This window comes from Lepidochelys kempii, chromosome 7 (assembly GCF_965140285.1).
Source record: "Lepidochelys kempii isolate rLepKem1 chromosome 7, rLepKem1.hap1, whole genome shotgun sequence".
NCBI lineage: Eukaryota > Metazoa > Chordata > Testudines > Cheloniidae > Lepidochelys > Lepidochelys kempii.
The window spans coordinates 344,139-362,441 of record NC_136386.1 but is presented as its reverse complement, the minus strand read 5'-3'; the positions used below and the strand labels follow the sequence as shown (position 1 = coordinate 362,441).

Below are 18,303 nucleotides of genomic sequence, written 5' to 3'. Positions count from 1 at the left end.
TGGTAGATACGCTGGAGGGCAGGGATAGGATACAGAGGGACCTAGACAAATTGGAGGATTGGGCCAAAAGAAATCTGATGAGGTTCAATAAGGATAAGTGCAGAGTCCTGCACTTAGGATGGAAGAACCCAATGCACTGCTACAGACTAGGGACCAAATGGCTAGGCAGCAGTTCTGCGGAAAAGGACCTAGGGGTGACAGTGAACGAGAAGCTGGATATGAGTCAGCAGTGTGCCCTTGTTGCCAAGAAGGCCAATGGCATTTTGGGATGTATAAGTTGGGGCATAGCGAGCAGATTGAGGGACGTGATCATCTCCCTCTATTCGGCATTGGTGAGGCCTCATCTGGAGTACTGTGTCCAGTTTTGGGCCTCACACTACAAGAAAGATGTGGATAAATTGGAAAGAGTCCAGCGAAGGGCAACAAAAATGATTAGGGGTCTGGAACACATGACTTATGAGGAGAGGCTGAGGGAACTGGGATTGTTTAGTCTGCAGAAAAGAAGAATGAGGGGGGATTTGATAGCTGCTTTCAACTACCTGAGAGGTGGTTCCAGAGAGGATGGTTCTAGACTATTCTCAGTGGTAGAAGAGGACAGGACAAGGAGTAATGGTCTCAAATTGCAGTGGGGGAGGTTTAGGTTGGATATTAGGAAAAACTTTTTCACTAGGAGGGTGGTGAAACACTGGAATGCGTTACCTAGGGAGGTGGTAGAATCTCCTTCCTTAGAAGTTTTTAAGGTCAGGCTTGACAAAGCCCTGTCTGGGATAATTTAAGTGGGGATTGGTCCTGCTTTGAGCAGGGGGTTGGACTAGATGACCTCCTAAGGTCCCTTCCAACCCTGATATTCTATGATTCTAACAGCTGTTACTCTGAAACCTAACTTAGGGAAATAGATTCAATATGTGTAACGACGCAGCCACTCCCAGTCTTTATTCAAACCCAAGTTAATGGTATCTAGTTTGCATATTAATTCAAGCTCAGCCGTTTCTCGTTGGAGTCCAGGTTGAGGTTGATGGCGGGATGGAAATTGTTGAAATCATGGTGGAATTCCTCAAGGGCTTCTTTTCCATGGGTCCAGATGATGAAGATGTCATCAATGTAGCGCAAGTAGAGTAGGGGCATTAGGGGATGAGAGCTAAGGAAGCGTTGTTCTAAGTCAGTCATGCCCCTCTGCCATGTACATTGGCCAAACCGACAGTCCCTACGCAAAAGAATAAATGGACACAAATCTGACATCAGGAATCATAACATTCAAAAACCGGTAGGAGAACACTTCAACCCCTCTGATGACTCAGTAAAAGATTTAAAGGTGGCAATGTTGCAACAGAAAAGCTTCAAAAATAGACTCCAACGAGAAACTTTTTTTTTAAGGTCAGGCTTGACAAACCCCTGGCTGGGATGATTTAATTGGGGATCAGTCCTGCTTTGAGCAGGGGGTTGGACTAGATGACCTCCTGAGGTCCCTTCCAACCCTGATATTCTATGATTCTATGAACTGTTGAGCTTGAATTAATATGCAAACTAAATACCATTAACTTGGGTTTGAATAGAGACTGGGAGTGGCTGGGTCATTACACATATTGAATCTATCTCCCTAAGTGAAGTATCCTCACACCTTCTTGTCCACTGTCTAAATGGGCCATCTTGATTATCACTACAAAAGTTTTTTTTCTCTTGCTGATAATAGCTCATCTTAATTAATTAGCCGCTTACAGTTTGTATGGCAACTTCCTCATTCTCTGTATGTGTGTGTGTGTGTATATATATCTATATCTATCTATCTATATCTTCTTACTATATGTTCCATTCTATGCATCCAATGGATTCTATGCATCCATTCTGTGCATCCACAAAAGCTTCTCTAATAAATGTTAGTCTCTGAAGTATCACAAGTACTCCTGTTCTTTTTGCGGATACAAACTAACACGGCTGCTACTCTGAAATTTGACAGAACAGAAGGACCTCTTAGACCATAGGTTCTCAAACTGTGGTACAAGCTCCATTCAGGTGGTCTGTGGATAATTCCCTCTAAGGTGCATGCCTGGCCGGCTGCACACGAGAAAATGAAGGGCCAACCACCTAATTAGTGGAGCCGTGCAGGCCGGGCTCCACTAATTAAGTGCCTGGACCCTGGAGAAGATGCACACGTAAGGTGAAGTGGTGGCCTTGGGGGAATAGAGTGTAGGTGGGAGGGGGCAGTGGGATTAGAAGAGGGAGTGGGGGGAATTTGGGATGTGCAGGGCTGCGGCAGCCAGAGAAAGAAGCAACTTTCCTCTGCTCCAGGGCTGCGGCTGCCAGTGAGAGACCTTCCCAGCCCCAGCTCGGGTGCTGCTGGGGCAGAGGAGAGAGGGAGACACCCCTCCTTTCCAGCCCCAGCTCGGGGGCTGCTATGGCAGGGGAGAGAGGACACATCCATCGCACTAGAAAGGTAGGACAACTGATATTAAAATATGAGTGTTAAACTTTTTTTGTTCTACAAGTAAAAGCACATTATTAAGTTTGTTTTTTATAGCGCTTTTATCCAAAGTGGTTTACAATAGTTAACGAACGGTACAAACAACACTTGGGAAGATCATTAAGTGGTCCCCTGAGACCCTTAGCAATTTTCAAGTGGTCCGTGGGAAAAAAAAATTGAGAACCACTGTCTTAGACGATCAGAGGGAATTGTGGTGTCTGTGTAAGCCTAATCTTCTTTCTATTTACTGTCCAAGAGTGTATGGGTTTCACTGTAAATAAAGCCAACTGCCTGTGGTTTGAGTGAGATCTTCCCCTACTATCCATCTGATAACTGCCTGGCCAGTGCTTACTGGATGTTAAATGTTAGTATGTTAAGTTAGTTAAGCGTTAACAGTTAAATGTCTAATGATAAATATTAACGTGACTGTTAAGTAATTGCTTTTAACTGTGAATGTACTCATAGGTGTATACAGAGACCACACATATTTCATTGTATTAAGTATTGTATTACTAGAATACTTTGTGTATGTGCAAAGAGAAAAGGAGGACTTGTGGCACCTTAGAGACTAACAAATTTATTTGAGCGTAAGCTTTCGTGAGCTACAGCTCACTTCATTGGTTGCATTCAGTGGAAAACACAGTGGGGAGATTTATATACACAGAGAACATGAAACAATGGGTGTTACCATACACCCTGTATGAGTTTTTTCATGAGGTTGATAGATTTCCACTCCATACGGTTAAATTCAGTGCCTTGCATAATGACAGGTTTCAGAGTAGCAGCCGTGTTAGTCTGTATTCGCAAAAAGAAAAGGAGGACTTGTGGCACATTAGAGACTAACCAATTTATTTGAGCATAAGCTTTCGTGAGCTACAGCTCATTTCATCGGATGTACTCCTTTTCTTTTCACTCAAGAAAGAGATCTTGGAGTTGTCAAGGTTCCTTCACCACTCTGAACTCTAGGGCTGGAAAATGGATTTGGTTTTATACACCATCTTGGCAGAAAGAAATTGTGGGGCCCTTTATACAGTTGCATAATCACATTATAGAGGGCCCAGCTCTGAGTCCTTGGAGACCCACAACCCTTGATACCCTACCTATTCCCCCAGGTCCTCTAGCAGCTAGTATTTGCAATGGGAATAATTGAAAACAAGGGTATTAAAATGACATCATACACCTTCCTCCCTCATTGTGCACTGCCTCCTTTCAGTAAAGCTAGACATTCTTTGGGTCCTTCCCTCTTCCAGGGACCCCTACCTGGATCTTATTCCTAAATATGTCTTGCTAATGCTGCACAAGCTGACTTACTGTCTGTTAGGGAAGTCACTGGGGAGGGGTTATCACCTCCTAAAATTAGATCTTCCAGCTAAGCCACAACATTGCATGGGGAGGGGCTAGGGAAGTCAGGCTGTGATTTAAAGAGAGTAGGTCTTTCTCCCCCCTCCCCTCCCAAGCTGCTGTTCCCTGACCTCTAACCCTTCTTCCTCCAGTATTAAGAATAACTGCCAATGCAGACAGGCGGGACAGTGCGGAAAATCCCTATTGGGACGGGCTCATTCCAACCCCCCTAGAGAAATCCTCATTCCTAATTTGGAGCTAGGCCTTGCCAAAGAGCCAAACATCCTGGGTTGGCTACACACACAAGGGGCACACAGACAGGCCTGCAGTTGTGATAGAGAGCCCCCCACCATATGACTGAGATGAGGAAAGTCACTGAGGCAGGGGGCAGAGCTCCCCCACCTTGTGGCTTGTGCTTTCTTAAACACTCAGGCAGCCTTTGCCTGTATTTTAGTTTGAATGAGGACAGTCACACGCCATGGCTTTCTGCACCAGCCAGCCACACCCCTAACAGCCCCCACCTCCTGTCAACACTAGCTGGGCTCAAGGGCACTGTTTATTATCAACTAGTTGCAATAATTTCATAGTATTTAAATAAAAGTCTGGCTCTGCCCCCGACCCAGCTCTGTGGCCAGGAAAAGCTGTGGAGCCCCCTCTTGGCCAAGACAGGCTGTGAAGACTCAGATCACATGTCCTAGTTGTGCAACTCTAATTGCTGGCACTTGGTCCAGGCTCTTCCCCGGGGATCTGAGGCAGCCTTTAATACAGGGAAATCAGACCCAGTGAACCCAACAGTTAATGGCACGCTATGGGCTACACTTCCAAAAGGGCTCCCCACCCAGAAGCTCCGATTCTCCTCTATGGAGCAGGGACAGAGGGTCACCATTGTTTTCCATGGGAGCTGAAAATCTGGCCTTATGGAGAGTGGACTGGAATTGATTCTTCTTTCCTCTACGCACACTTCATAGAAAGCAAGATGCCTGACTCAAGTAAGCAAGTAATGTGGGAGGGGAGTGAGGACAAGGGGCAGAAACTAATGGAGGTGCAGCAGGTGACAGGAGGTGAGAATGTGGTGGCAGTGAAGTGAGGGACATGAGTCAAAGGGACATGTAAAAATAGATCCATAAATATATCCAAAAATCCAAAAATAGCTGCTGCAGAACAGTAGGGTATGGCAATGGGTCAGTGTCCACCTTCCTCCCTGCCTTGAATCACCGGTGCTCTGATACTATAGTACCTGGGCAAGCAGATGGAATGGAGAATCACAGCAACTCCCCAGGGCCTTCCTTTGGGGCCAGACAGTATTCCAACAGTAAAAGGTCTGACTGCAGATGGGTGCCTGTATGCACATTTTTGTTCCTGTAACACTTGTCAAACTCATACCTGAACAAGAAACAGAGGGAGAGGAACCTCTTCGTCCCTTCTCTCCTCCTGGCCAAGACCAGCTCTCTGATTCCTGCTGTAGCATGTTACCTAGCAAGCTCTTCAAGGCAGGAGACAGAGCTTTGCTCTCCTCAGAATGCACCCTGGAGCTACAGGCATGTTACAGAGTGAGAGTCACCAACAGTCTCCACAGACAGCAGCCTCTGACACATTCCAGAATGGGGCTCAGATTAGGCTACAGAAAGGTAAGATGACAACACAAAATCCATATCTCTTGTGGCTTTGAGGAGCTGAAGACTGAAAAGATGAAACAATGTCAGCTCCTCTTCCCACTGTCACTTTGTCTTTGAGGGTACAGGTATAGACTGGCCAGACTTTTCACCGCTACAGGCCCTCTTGCAGAACAAGGTCCTCATACATAAGATAGCACTTCAGTGGGGGTGGGAGGTCAAATCCCCCAATGGCTTCAAGCCTCTGATGCCCAAGGGCGGTTCGGATATGCAGGCAGCTGAGGTGTTTCAGGGAGCGTGGCTGCTGGCAGCAGGATTCAATCCAGGATATCAGGACCTAGACAAATTGGAGGATTGGGCCAAAAGAAATCTGATGAGGTTCAATAAGGATAAGTGCAGGGTCCTGCACTTAGGACGGAAGAACCCAATGCACAGCTACAGACTAGGGACCGAATGGCTAGGCAGCAGTTCTGCGGAAAAGGACCTAGGGGTGACAGTGGACGAGAAACTGGATATGAGTCAGCAGTGTGCCCTTGTTGCCAAGAAGGCCAATGGCATTTTGGGATGTATAAGTAGGGGCATAGCGAGCAGATCGAGGGACGTGATCATTCCCCTCTATTCGACATTGGTGAGGCCTCATCTGGAGTACTGTGTCCAGTTTTGGGCCCCACACTTCAAGAAGGATGTGGATAAATTGGAGAGAGTCCAGCGAAGGGCAACAAAAATGATTAGGGGTCTGGAACACATGAGTTATGAGGAGAGGCTGAGGGAGCTGGGATTGTTTAGCCTGCAGAAGAGAAGAATGAGGGGGGATTTGATAGCTGCTTTCAACTACCTGAAAGGGGGTTCCAAAGAGGATGGCTCTAAACTGTTCTCAATGGTAGCAGATGACAGAACGAGGAGTAATGGTCTCAAGTTGCAGTGGGGGAGGTTTAGATTGGATATTAGGAAAAACTTTTTCACTAAGAGGGTGGTGAAACACTGGAATGCGTTACCTAGGGAGGTGGTAGAATCTCCTTCCTTAGAGGTTTTTAAGGTCAGGCTTGACAAAGCCCTGGCTGGGATGATTTAACTGGGAATTGGTCCTGCTTCGAGCAGGGGGTTGGACTAGATGACCTTCTGGGGTCCCTTCCAACCCTGATATTCTATGATTCTATCAGTGCAGTTTGTGAGACCAGACGCTTAGGGGAGGCTCCTGTCTTCTGAAATAGGAAGAAAGCAGCTGGGGTCAGGCTTTTTTCTGGATGAACATCATCTGATAAACAAACTGAGGGAGGAGAGTGGGGCTAGAGGGTGAGGGCAGGTGCTTGGGGAGCACGGCTGAGGTAGAGAAGGTGGGGTGGAGCTGAGGGGTGAGGAAAGCCAGGGGATAATATTAAGGGCTGGTGCTGTGAAAGGCCACATGTGGTTGAGGTTGAGCAAGCAAAGTCAGCGTTTAGAGTGAATAAATACTCAAGCAGAAGGGTCTCAGCCCACCTGCTTTGATTAGCAGGGAGGGGGTTAAAGCCTAAGCACAGCATGCTGGGAAAGGGTGTGAGGTGGGGTGAAGGGAGTCACTGGGGGCAGAAGACGACTGTGCATACGGTGACCAGACAGCAAGTGTGAAAAATCGGGACAGAGGTGCGGGGTAATAGGTGTCTATATAAGAAAAAGCCCCAAATAAAGGGACATCTGGTCAACCTAACTGTGCATGTGAGGGGAGTCGCTGGGATGTCCCATAGAATATCAGGGTTGGAAGGGACCTCAGGAAGTCATCTAGTCCAACCCCCTGCTCAAAGCAGGGCCAATCCCCAACTAAATCATCCAAAGCCCACTCCTTTGAGCCAGAGATGAACCAGCAACCTAAGGATGAGGGAGGGAGGCTCGGACCATGCCGAGAGGGAGGGGGTTGGGGACAACTGCATGTCCAAGAGGAGCTGCTGCGACGTCCCACACCCATAAGAAGAGGGGTGGGGGATGACTGCACATGTGAGGGGAGTTGCTGGGACCGCTGAACTTTGTGAATTTCAGCATGAATTCACACTAAAACACAAAAGGAACACCCTGGAAAAAAGAGAGAGAAATTTTTCTCTAACAACTTTCTGTTAGAACAAACTTACTGGGAGAATATTTGTAACAATAGTAGGTATAATATTTTTCAGAGAGAAATGTGATTCTTCAAATGAATTATGTCATTGTAACAAGGTACGTGAAGCCCTTTGGGATGGAAGGTGCTGTAGCAGGGTCAGATGATGGAACGATTTAACAATTCTTGGTTTGGTCCTAAGGGGAGCACATGATCTGGTCCAAGAGGTGAATATAGCTGGACTGCTTGGTAATAGTGCCCATAATGTAATTAAATTTAACATCCATGTGGTGAGGAAAACACCACAGCAGCCCAACACTGTAGCATTTAATTTCAGAAAAGGGAACTATATAAAAATGAGGAAGTTAGTTAAACAGAAATTAAAAGGTAGAGTGCCAAAAGTGAAATCCTTGCAAGCTGCATGGAAACTTTTTAAAGACACCATAATAGAGGTTCAACTTAAATGTATATCCCAAATTTAAAAACATAGCAGGAGAATCAAAAAAGTGCCACCATGGCTAAACAACAAAGTAAAAGAAGGAGTAAGAGGCAAAAAGGCATCTTTTAAAAAGTGGAAGTTAGATCCTAGTGAGGAAAATAGAAAGGAGCATAAACTCTGGCAAGTGAAGTGTAAAAATATAATTAGGAAGGCCAAAAAAGAATTTGAAGAACAGCTAGCCAAAGACTCAAAAAATAATAGCAAAAATTTTTTTAACTACATCAGAAGCAGAAAGCCTGCTAAACAACCAGTGGGGCCACTGGACGATCGAGATGCTAAAGGAGTACTCAAGGACGATAAGGCCATTGCGGAGAAAATAAATGAATTCTTTGCATCGGTCTTCATGGCTGAGGATGTGAGGGAGATTCCCAAATCTGAGCCATTCTTTTTAGATGACAAATCTGAGGAACTGTCCCAGATTGAGGTATCATTAGAGGTGGTTTTGGAACAAATTGATAAATTAAACAGTAGTAAGTCACCAGATACCAGATGGTATTCACCCAAGAGTTCTAAAGGAACTCAATTGTGAAATTGCAGAACTACTAATTGTGGTTTGTAACCGATCATTTAAAACAGCTTCTGTACCAAATAAGTGGAGGATAGCAAAGTGACGCCAATTTTAAAAAAAGGTTCCAGAGGTGATACCGGCAATTACAGGCCAGTAAGCCTGACTTCAATACCGGGCAAACTGGTTGAAACTATAATAAAGAACAGAATTGTCAGACACATAGATTAACATAATTTGTTGGGGAAGAGTCAAAATGGTTTTTGTAAAGGGAAATCATGCCTCACCAGTCTACTAGAATTCTTTGAGAGGATCAACAAGCATGTGGACAAGGAGGACGCAGTGAATATAGTGTACTTAGATTTTCAGAAAGCCTTTGACAAGGTCCCTCACCCAAAGGCTCATAAGCAAAGTAAACTGTCATGGGATAAGAGGGAAGGTCGTCTCATGGATCGGTAACAGGCTAAAAGATAGGAAACAAAGGGTAGGAATAAATGGTCAGTTTTTGGAATGGAGAGAGGTAAATATTGGTGTCCCCCAGGGGTCTGTACTGAGCCCAGTACTATTCAACATATTCACAAATGATCCGGGAAAGGGGGTAAACAGTGAAGTGGCAAAATTTGCAGATGATACAAAACTACTCAAGATAGTTAAGTCCAAACCAGACTGCAAAGAGCTACAAAGGGATCTCACAGGATGGGCAAGGATGATGTCCCTAGCCTCTGTTTGCCAAAGGCTGGGAATGGGCAACAGGCGATGGATCACTTGATGATTATCTGTTCTGTACATTCCCTCTGGGGCACCTGGCATTGCCCTCTGTTGGAAGACAGGATACTGGGCTAGATGGATCTTTGGTCTGACCCAGTATGGCCATTCCTTTGTTTCTTAATTCTTTACATTTTCAGAGCACCTTCCATCTCAAGGCACTTTACAACTATTTATACAGCTTCACAGACACCCATGAGAAGTGGGAGCTGGAAAATCCAGCAGCATAAAGCAACAGTACAAATCAGTTTATATTAGGAAGTGAAGAATCCCATACCCAATTGAAACTGCAGGGGAAATCTAGGGAGGCAGAATGTAATAATTCACGTGGGCACTGGGGCTAACACTCCAGCTCTTGTCCAAAGCTCCATGTAACCTTTAATGACAAAAGACAGGCAGGACCTTTCTTTTTGTTCTCATATGGAAGCTGGCATCTCCAGAACCATGTTGGGGCATCACTTCAGAGATGACTTACTGACACATCCCATGGCATGTTAGGTGTTCCTATGGTACTCTCCCCCTGAGTACCAACCAAACCCAATTGTGCTCAGGTTGTGAAAATGGACAAGAGCCCAGCTCAGGGTGGGGCAGTTACAGACCAGGTTTAGAGCATCTCATGTGCCTTTGTGAATGTCTCCCTGAAACTTAAATACCTTGTTCTTGTAAGTGATGTCAGCGCCAGCCTGCACCAGAAGCCGGATACACTCTATCTGCCCACTGCAAGCTGCCAGGTATATGGGAGTCACTCCCCAGTTATCCTGAAGGTTCACATCAGCACCATGCTGAGGGAAGGGGAGAAAACAACTCCATTTTAAAATTACATACATGTCTGAATTACCAAAAAGCTGCAATAATCAGGCCTGGTAGCCAGACATACAGGCACCCCCATGCCCGCTCTGTAATGGTCACTAAGTCCTGAAATTAATGGTGGTGCTAAAGATCACACACAAAGGCATGTTTCAGAGTAACAGCCGTGTTAGTCTGTATTCGCAAAAAGAAAAGGAGTACTTGTGGCACCTTAGAGACTAACCAATTTATTAGAGCATAAGCTTTCGTGAGCTACAGCTCACTTCCTCAGATGCATATAGCATATAGTACAGGCCTGAGCAGGGAGAAAAGTGAGCAAGCCATGAGTGACTGAGTGAGCTGTAGCTCACGAAAGCTTATGCTCAAATAAACTGGTTAGTCTCTAAGGTGCCACAAGTACTCCTTTTCTTTTTGCGAATACAGACTAACATGGCTGCTCCTCTGAAACCAGAAGAAAACTGGGGTTCTCAAACTGGGGGTCGTGACCACTCAGGGGGTTGCGAGGTTATTACATGGGGGTCACAAACTGTCAGCCTCCACCCCCAAACCCTGCTTCGGCTCCAGCATTTATAACAATGTTAAATATTAAAGAAGTGTTTTTAATTTATAAGGGGGGGGTCACACTCAGATGCTTGCTGTGTAAGAGCGGTCACCAGCACAAAAGTTTGAGAACCTCTGGCCTAGTAGCAGGGAAGGTCTTTGGGTTTCCTTGCTAGAGGTGAAAATAGTCCTTGAGTTGCTCTATTTCCTTCTCCCAGCCCCAGCTCCACTAGTCACTAACTGTTTTGTATCTTTCCCATCTGCTGCCTGTATAATCAGATCCCCTTCAGATGCACAGGGAGCTGCTGCTACTCACCCACAGTGTAACCTGGGCAGTAGATCTGAGACGTTCATAGGAACAGATTATAAAACAACTACTTATTTTGGCATTCTTGCACATTCCTCTGAAGCATTTGACGCTGACCACTGTCAGAGACAGGAGATTGGACCAGGTGGACCCTGGGTCCAATCCAGTGTGGCAATTCCTACATTCAGACATCAGGACAGAACCCAAACTAGATCAGAGTTCTGCAACTCACTTTAGTAATGATCCCAGTTTGCCACGTACTCTGTGTGTCTGATTGCACAGTAGAGGGTCCCCAGGCCAAACAGGGCAGCCTCAGAAGAACTTCAGGGGACATATGAGTTATTGTAGAAGGGTTATTATAGAAGGAATCATAGAATCTCAGGGTTGGAAGGGATCTCAGGAGGTCATCTAGTCCAACCCCCTGCTCAAAGCAGGACCAATCCCCAACTAAATCATCCCAGCCAGGGCTTTGTCAAGCCTGACCTTAAATACTTCTAAGAAAGGAGATTCCACCACCTCCCTAGGTAACGCATTCCAGCGTTTCACCACCCTCTTAGTGGAAAAGTTTTTCCTAATATCCAGCCTAAACCTCCCCCACTGCAACTTGAGACCATTACTCCTTGTTCTGTCATCTGCTACCACTGAGAACAGTCTAGATCCATCCTCTTTGGAACCCCTTTCAGGTAGTTGAAAACAGCTATCAAATCCCCCCTCATTCTTCTCTTCCGCAGACTAAACAATCCCAGTTCCCTCAGCCTCTCCTCATAAGTCATGTGTTCCAGTCCCCTAATAATTTTTGTTGCCCTCCGCTGGACGTTTTCCAATTTTTCCACATCCTTCTTGTAGTGTGGGGCCCAAAACTGGACACAGTACTCCAGATGAGGCCTCACCAATGTCGAATAGAGGGGAACGATCACGTCCCTCGATCTGCTGGCAATGCCCCTACATATACATCCCAAAATGCATTGGCTTTCTTGAGCAGGACCTGCCTTGGTCTCTCATTAGCTTTTTGGAAGCTTCCCATCATTCTGTTTCATTATTTAAATAAAAACAACTGCTTTAATATTTGTTTCCCATCCCTGCAAACAAGAGACTCATCCCATCTATCTCAGTGGGACACTGACAAGTCAGAATTACAAGCATCTGGCACAGAATGAGGATTCACACGGGATACTGATGTCTCTAATGCAGTGATACTCAGACCCCAGTGGGTCACGAGCCAAATTAGTGATCAACATTACCCAAAAGAGCCACAGAAGTGAGAATTCATTGAAAGCATCCTGATTGGTTAATAATTAAATCACATTAAAGGAGACATATTAAAGAGCCACTTGCAGCTACCAAATGTCTGCCTGAGTGTCACTGCTCTACTGTGATAAATCCCTTCCTATTAGCACTTTGAGACCAGCTTTACTATATTTAGTAGGTGTTACTTTTACTTCAAGGAAGGGCTCCACATTTCTTTGCTAGGGATGGGGGGAGGGGACGAATGCTTCACTTGACCCACTTTTCCTTGCTGAGGTGCCCTGGATCTGACCCCCTATCCAGATGTTCAAGGCCACAGCTGAAATGTGGACTGTCACATGCAGCTGTAGCTGCAAACACATAATACATTATAAATGGCTGCCCCTTGCAAAAGGGGGAAGGATTTTAAGCTGAACATTCTTTGATCACAAATAGCTTCCTAGCAGGGTTGGAAACTCTGTTCTCCAAGATACAAATTAGACACGTGGCCCAGGGTGGAGGATGGGCCAAAAGCTTAGGCTCATATTTTCTAAAATGAGCGCTGATTTTGTGTACTTGCAGTTTTGGATGTCTAACTGTAAACACCTAAGGCCCAATTTTCAGGTGCAGCTCTCTTGGACTTCACTTGGAGTTGTGGTGCTCAGCATCCTAAGAAAAATCAGGCCCCTATATTCTTAAATTGAAAATCTCAAAACTGAGACACCTATTATTAGTAGCCCCTTTTGCACAATGGGGACCTTGAACTGGGCTGGTTTAGGTGCTGCCCAGTTAGAAGATTTTCCACATTTGAGTTCAGAGACATTCTGAGAATCGCAACAGGAGCCACATCACATGGCGATTAGGTGGCAGTGGATTCAAAACACCTTCCCTGTATCAGCAGCAGAGTGCAGTCTGGGAAGAGGCCAATGGCTGCATGAAGGGGCATTCCTCCATGTATACAGCAAGTGTTCACGCTGGCTCCATGTTGTAGCAGTAACTCCATGGAAAGCTTCTGCCCTTTATACGCAGTCCAGTAGCATGGAGTCTTGCCATAGTAATCCTTCCTGTCAACCAGCTCCCTGTCTAAAAACCAAAGGGACATCATCAGCAAGCTCACAGGGAAGCTGCCTGTAGCACAGAGAACTGGCCAGGATGGTCTGGCTAGAGGCTGGCATAAACTGGGGTATTTGAATCTTAAACCTTTAAAGAGCAGAGACAGGAGACACTTTTCCTCTTAAATAACTAGTACCAGTCACTGATAGACTGGACACTATACTAGATGGACCATCATTCTGATCCAGTCTGGCAACTCTTATGTTCCCATGGGAATGTTTGCATTCACTATATCTCCAGTAGCCAGGAAAGGCTCTCTCACACCTGCCCTGCTTTAGGAGAATTACATACCTGAGGTCATTAGGAGTTGTTGGAGCACGTTGCCCCTGCTAGCCTCGTAGTGAAGATCTGTCTATCTGTAATTGTAGCTTGGAGCCACCTGATAATGTCTTGGGGGTGATTGGGAGTCCAGCCACAGACAGCTCTGGACAAGGAGCTGATGTAGAAGCCCATCTCCTTCACCTGAAGAAATCTCTCTCAATAACCACTATCCACCTACACTAACAAAGAGAAAATAGGGCACACTCAGGAGAAAGTACGTTAGCTCTAACATTCTCCACCTCCCTCCATTACACCCTGTGACCTCCATGTGGGGTAGATTCAGGTTAACAGCAATGTTCCCTCTAATTTTTGACAGGTCGTGTGCACAAAAAATTTCTTCTGTGCTAATTCTTGTTAGGCCATGTGCGCAAAAAATTTCTTCTGTGCAAACTGTTGTGCTTCTGTGCAAATTTTTGTGCACGCAGTGTTTCACTGTGTGCGTGGGACTTAGGATCTGTGTGTGCACACACACGTGCACAGCTTAGAGGGAACAGTGGTTAACAGGATTTCCTGGCTTTAGACGTTAGCTAGCAAAAGAAATAAGGCATCTACAAGGATGACAAGAGACAAAGGGGAATTTAATTAGACTTCAGTACAATGGCCTGAGCCTCCCTTAAAAGCCCTTAATAGTGTGGGGACATGTGTAATTCTGTGGGCAAGTTAATGACAGAAAAGTAAGGAAAGTGTCACTTGTTTTGTAAAAATCTATAGAATCATAATTTCAGTGGTGTCACCCTTTGCAGTGTGGCGGGGGACTCTCTGTCCCCCTTCCTCCCTGGCTCCAGATCCTCCAGTTGGTAGAAATTTTGATAATACAACATTGTTGGAAATGGATCAAGTTGGGGTCTCATTCAAAAGCCCTTTCTCACATGAACACAATGATACCAAACATGACAAACTTAGAACAATTATGGAGACAGACAGTTGAGAAAATGTTTTAAAATCAGTTGTTTTAACTACGCTTTAACACAGGCATGTCAAACGTGCAGCCCTAACAAAGTTAATTTGTGGCCTTTGACTGACAGTACTGTGTTATAGTTAATGCTCACAAATGATACTTGATTAATTTTCTTAATGTTACAATTATTATAAATGGAAAGAGTACTTCAAGTTGATTTACCATCTGTCAGGATTCCACACACCCCACTCTGAACTCTGGGGTACAGATGTGGGGACCCCCATGAAAGACCCCCAAGCTTATTTTCTACTAGCTTAGGTTAAAAACTTCCCAAGGCACAAATTCCTTTGCTTGTCCTTGGATGGTATTGCTGCCACCACCAAGTGATTTACACAAAAATTCAGGGGAGGGTCACTTGGAATCTCTATCCCTCCAAAATAGCCCCAAGCCCCTTCACCCCCTTTCTTGGGGAGGCTTGAGAATAATATACCAACTAATTGCCTTAGAATGTGAGTACAGACCAAACCCTTATCTTTAGGGCACTAAAATCAATCAGATTCTTAAAAGAAGAACTTTATTAAAAAAAATAAAAGTAAAAGAATCACACCTGCAAACTCAGGATGTAAGGTAACTTTACAGGGTAATAAAAAGATTTAAAAGACAGAGGACTCCCCTCTGGACTCAGCTTCACAGTTACAAAAAAAGGAATGAAACTACCTCTTTAGCATAGGGAAAATTCACAAGCCACAACAAAAGATAACTAACGCATTTCCTTGCCTTACTTACAATTTTTGTAATTTTAGATGGTTCATTTCAGGTATGTTTTCAGGAGATGTTGTACCTGCCTGGTCTCTCTCTCCATCCAGAGAGGGAACAAACAAAGAGAGCCACAAACAAAACCTCCCCGCCCCAGATTTGAAAGTATCTTCTTTCCTCATTAGTCCTTCTGGTCAGGTGCCAGCTAGATTATTTGAGCTTCTTAACCCCTTACAGGTAAAGTGATTCAGTACAGCTGTCCAGGAGGGATTTTATGCTACCTTTATCTCTATGTTTATGACACAATCATTGACAAAAAAGAACCAGTTCAGTGATATTTATCAGCTTTCTTTACTGTGCCAAAAGAGTTATGATTAGGCTCTGGTTGTCACATTGTCTAGAGTGGTTCACGTCCAATATCAGGGCACACTGTCTAAAAGCAGGGAAGACATGCCAAACTCATTATATGCTCTAAAATTTGACTTCACTAACCCAGGAACAAATGTGAACTCCTGAAGCACTATAAACAGTCTAATCATGGAGTCACAAATAGTCCCTTTGGGCACTCTAGTCTATCTTGCCACCCAGGCAAGCTGGATTTAGCAACAGTTGTTTGCCATATACCAAAGATCACAAAAGATTCAGGTTGTTTCCAGTCCCAAGAGACCAGTCACTTACCCCAGGTCAATTTGTACTTCAGTTCTCACACCAAAGACAACGCTTGTAGCCAATCCTATAGTAAACTAACTAAAGATTTATTAACTAGGAACAAGAAATATGAGAGTTATTCACAGGTTAAAGCAGACAACGTATATACATGAGTTACAATCCAGCGTTCCAAAAGGTGAGCATTGTAGTAATCTGTCAGCACTGAATGTCTTTTAGGGTTAATCCAGGTTGGCTCTCGGGATCTCTGCTTTTGTTTCCTAACTCCAGCCGTCTCAGAGTACAAACAGCAAAGAGATGAAGAATTTTCCTGTCAGCTATTTTTATTTCCTTCTTCCAGAATTCAAGCTGATGGGTGGAGCTTTCTTGCACATACCACCTTCATGGGTGTGAAAGAGCCATTAACCTAGTCTTTGTCTCATGATGTTCCACAACGGCCCATAGTTCCTCTGGATGGGTGGGGGAAACCACTCCTCCTCTGCCTGGGTTCACAAGTCCAGAGATGGCATTTTTACTGGTATAAAGCAAAACTTGCATACTACCTTACAGCACCAGATACAGACATTACAAGTAAGATTAATGCATGCAGCAACTTACAAGCAGTTTACAGAGTGTAAACATTAAACACATCTTTACAAGTCTAACACCTAGCTTGAATAATACTAAGAAAGGTGAGTTGCTCTGGTTGCCAGCTATGAATTTGACAATGTTCAGCTGACACTTACAGCCTTGGCAAGAGCAAGCACCTGGTCCGTGAACGGTATTCATGTAGTTATAGAATATACATTCCTTACCATAATTAATTACAATTCCAAAGTAATTGATTACAAAATCAGTTTTTACTTTGGTCTTGATCATTTTTAGGCCTCCATGGGAAGATGAAGAGTACCAATTAGCAGCTGAATCTTTGGAGAATACCAGCATGGAGGACCTGTTTAACAAAATGCTTGGTGGCACTCTACATAAAAAGTGCACCTAAACTGAATTTGGGAAGGTTAGAGAGGAAGTACGTCAAGCATCAGGAAAAAGGTTGAATATGCTAGGAAGAAGAGCAGCTGTGGGTGAGACTCGCCTTATACTAGGGTCCCATGGCATGTGTTCACGAGGGACACCTGCTTCTTCTATCATAAGCTGGAAGCCCAGAGGCATCCAGTCAGTACAGCTTCAACACATAAGACAAGTGAGAAACTGTATGAAGTAATCACTCTTAGCGATAACATTTCATGAAAAAAAAAGAAAAGGTTACCTATCTTTTTTAACTGTTGTTCTTTGACATGTGTTACTCATGTCTAAGGCTGCGAATCATTCACAGAGATCACGACTTCCATGACCTCCGTGAATTTTGCAGCACTGGTGCAGCTGACCCCAGGACCACCCCAGCAGCTGCGGAAGCCTGGGGGCCAGCAGCATGAGCTGCTGCTCTGGCAGCCCCAGGCACCTATCCCCGGTGCTGCCCTGGAACAGCGGTCTGGGACCAGCAGTGGTGATCCTGGCCGCTCCCCACCCAGAGTGGCAACAGAACCATGGGCCACTCCTCGCCTGGACTAGCGGTGGTGGCGGCAGGGCCCCAGGCCACCCCCTATCTGGAGCGGGAGCAGCAGCAGGGCCCCAGGGCCTCCAGCAGCAGCAGCAGCAGCAGGGGGCCACGGGCCACCCCCTACCTGGAGCGGGAGCAGCAGCAGCAGGGCCCCACGCCCACCAGCAGCAGCGGCAGGGGGCCCCGGGCCATCCCCACCAGCAGCAGGGGCCCCAGGCCACCCCCCAGCAGAAGCATCACTCCACGCTGCTGCCCACCCCAACAGCAGTCTTCAGGAACACCCCACTCCCAGAAGGTAAGATTTAGTCATAAGTATTTTTAGCAAAAGCCATGGACAGGTCACGGGGCCATGACTTTTTGTTTATTGCCCGTGACCTGTTACTAAAAATATATGTGACTAAAATGTAGCCTCACTCATGTCCATTCCAAGTAGATGTGTGCCTGCCGGATGCTCAGTTGCCGGAAGGTTTTTCCCTTAGTGGTACCCATCGGGTTGGCTGTGGAGTCCCCTGGAGTTGCACTTTCATGGAGGTGTATGTATATAGGTCCTTGCTGATCCGCCGCCTCTTCTGTTCCTTCTTGCCGGATACTCTGACAGAGAGGAGACGGGTGGGTCTTGGAATGAACATGAGCAAAACATCTCGAAGAACAACAGGTAAAACCGTTTTTCTTCTTCAAGTGATTGCTCATGTCGCGTCCAAGTAGGTGAATCCCAAGCAATCCCCAGGAGGGGTCAGACTTCACCAAGTCACAGGCCGCAGCAGCACTCTGCCAAATGCAGCACTGTCTCCAGCCTGCTGTGTGATGGTGCAGTGCAACGTAAAGGTGTGAACAGACAACCATGTTGCCTCCCTGCAGATGTCTTGAATTGGAACCTGCGCCAGAAAT

At 45.5% G+C, this 18,303-nt stretch overlaps 1 protein-coding gene across 4 annotated transcripts in view; it reads right to left on the bottom strand.

Moving 5' to 3' along the window:
* Positions 1 to 10,229, bottom strand: part of LOC140913990 (SRSF protein kinase 3) — a 57,332-nt gene extending 47,103 nt beyond the window's left edge. For all 4 annotated transcript variants that reach the window (XM_078853517.1, XM_078853518.1, XM_073350772.2 and 1 more), the window contains exon 1: positions 9,900 to 10,229. The gene's annotated coding sequence lies outside the window, so the exon portion shown is untranslated. The remainder of the gene's footprint in view (positions 1 to 9,899) is intronic.
* Positions 10,230 to 18,303: the final 8,074 nt, after the last annotated feature.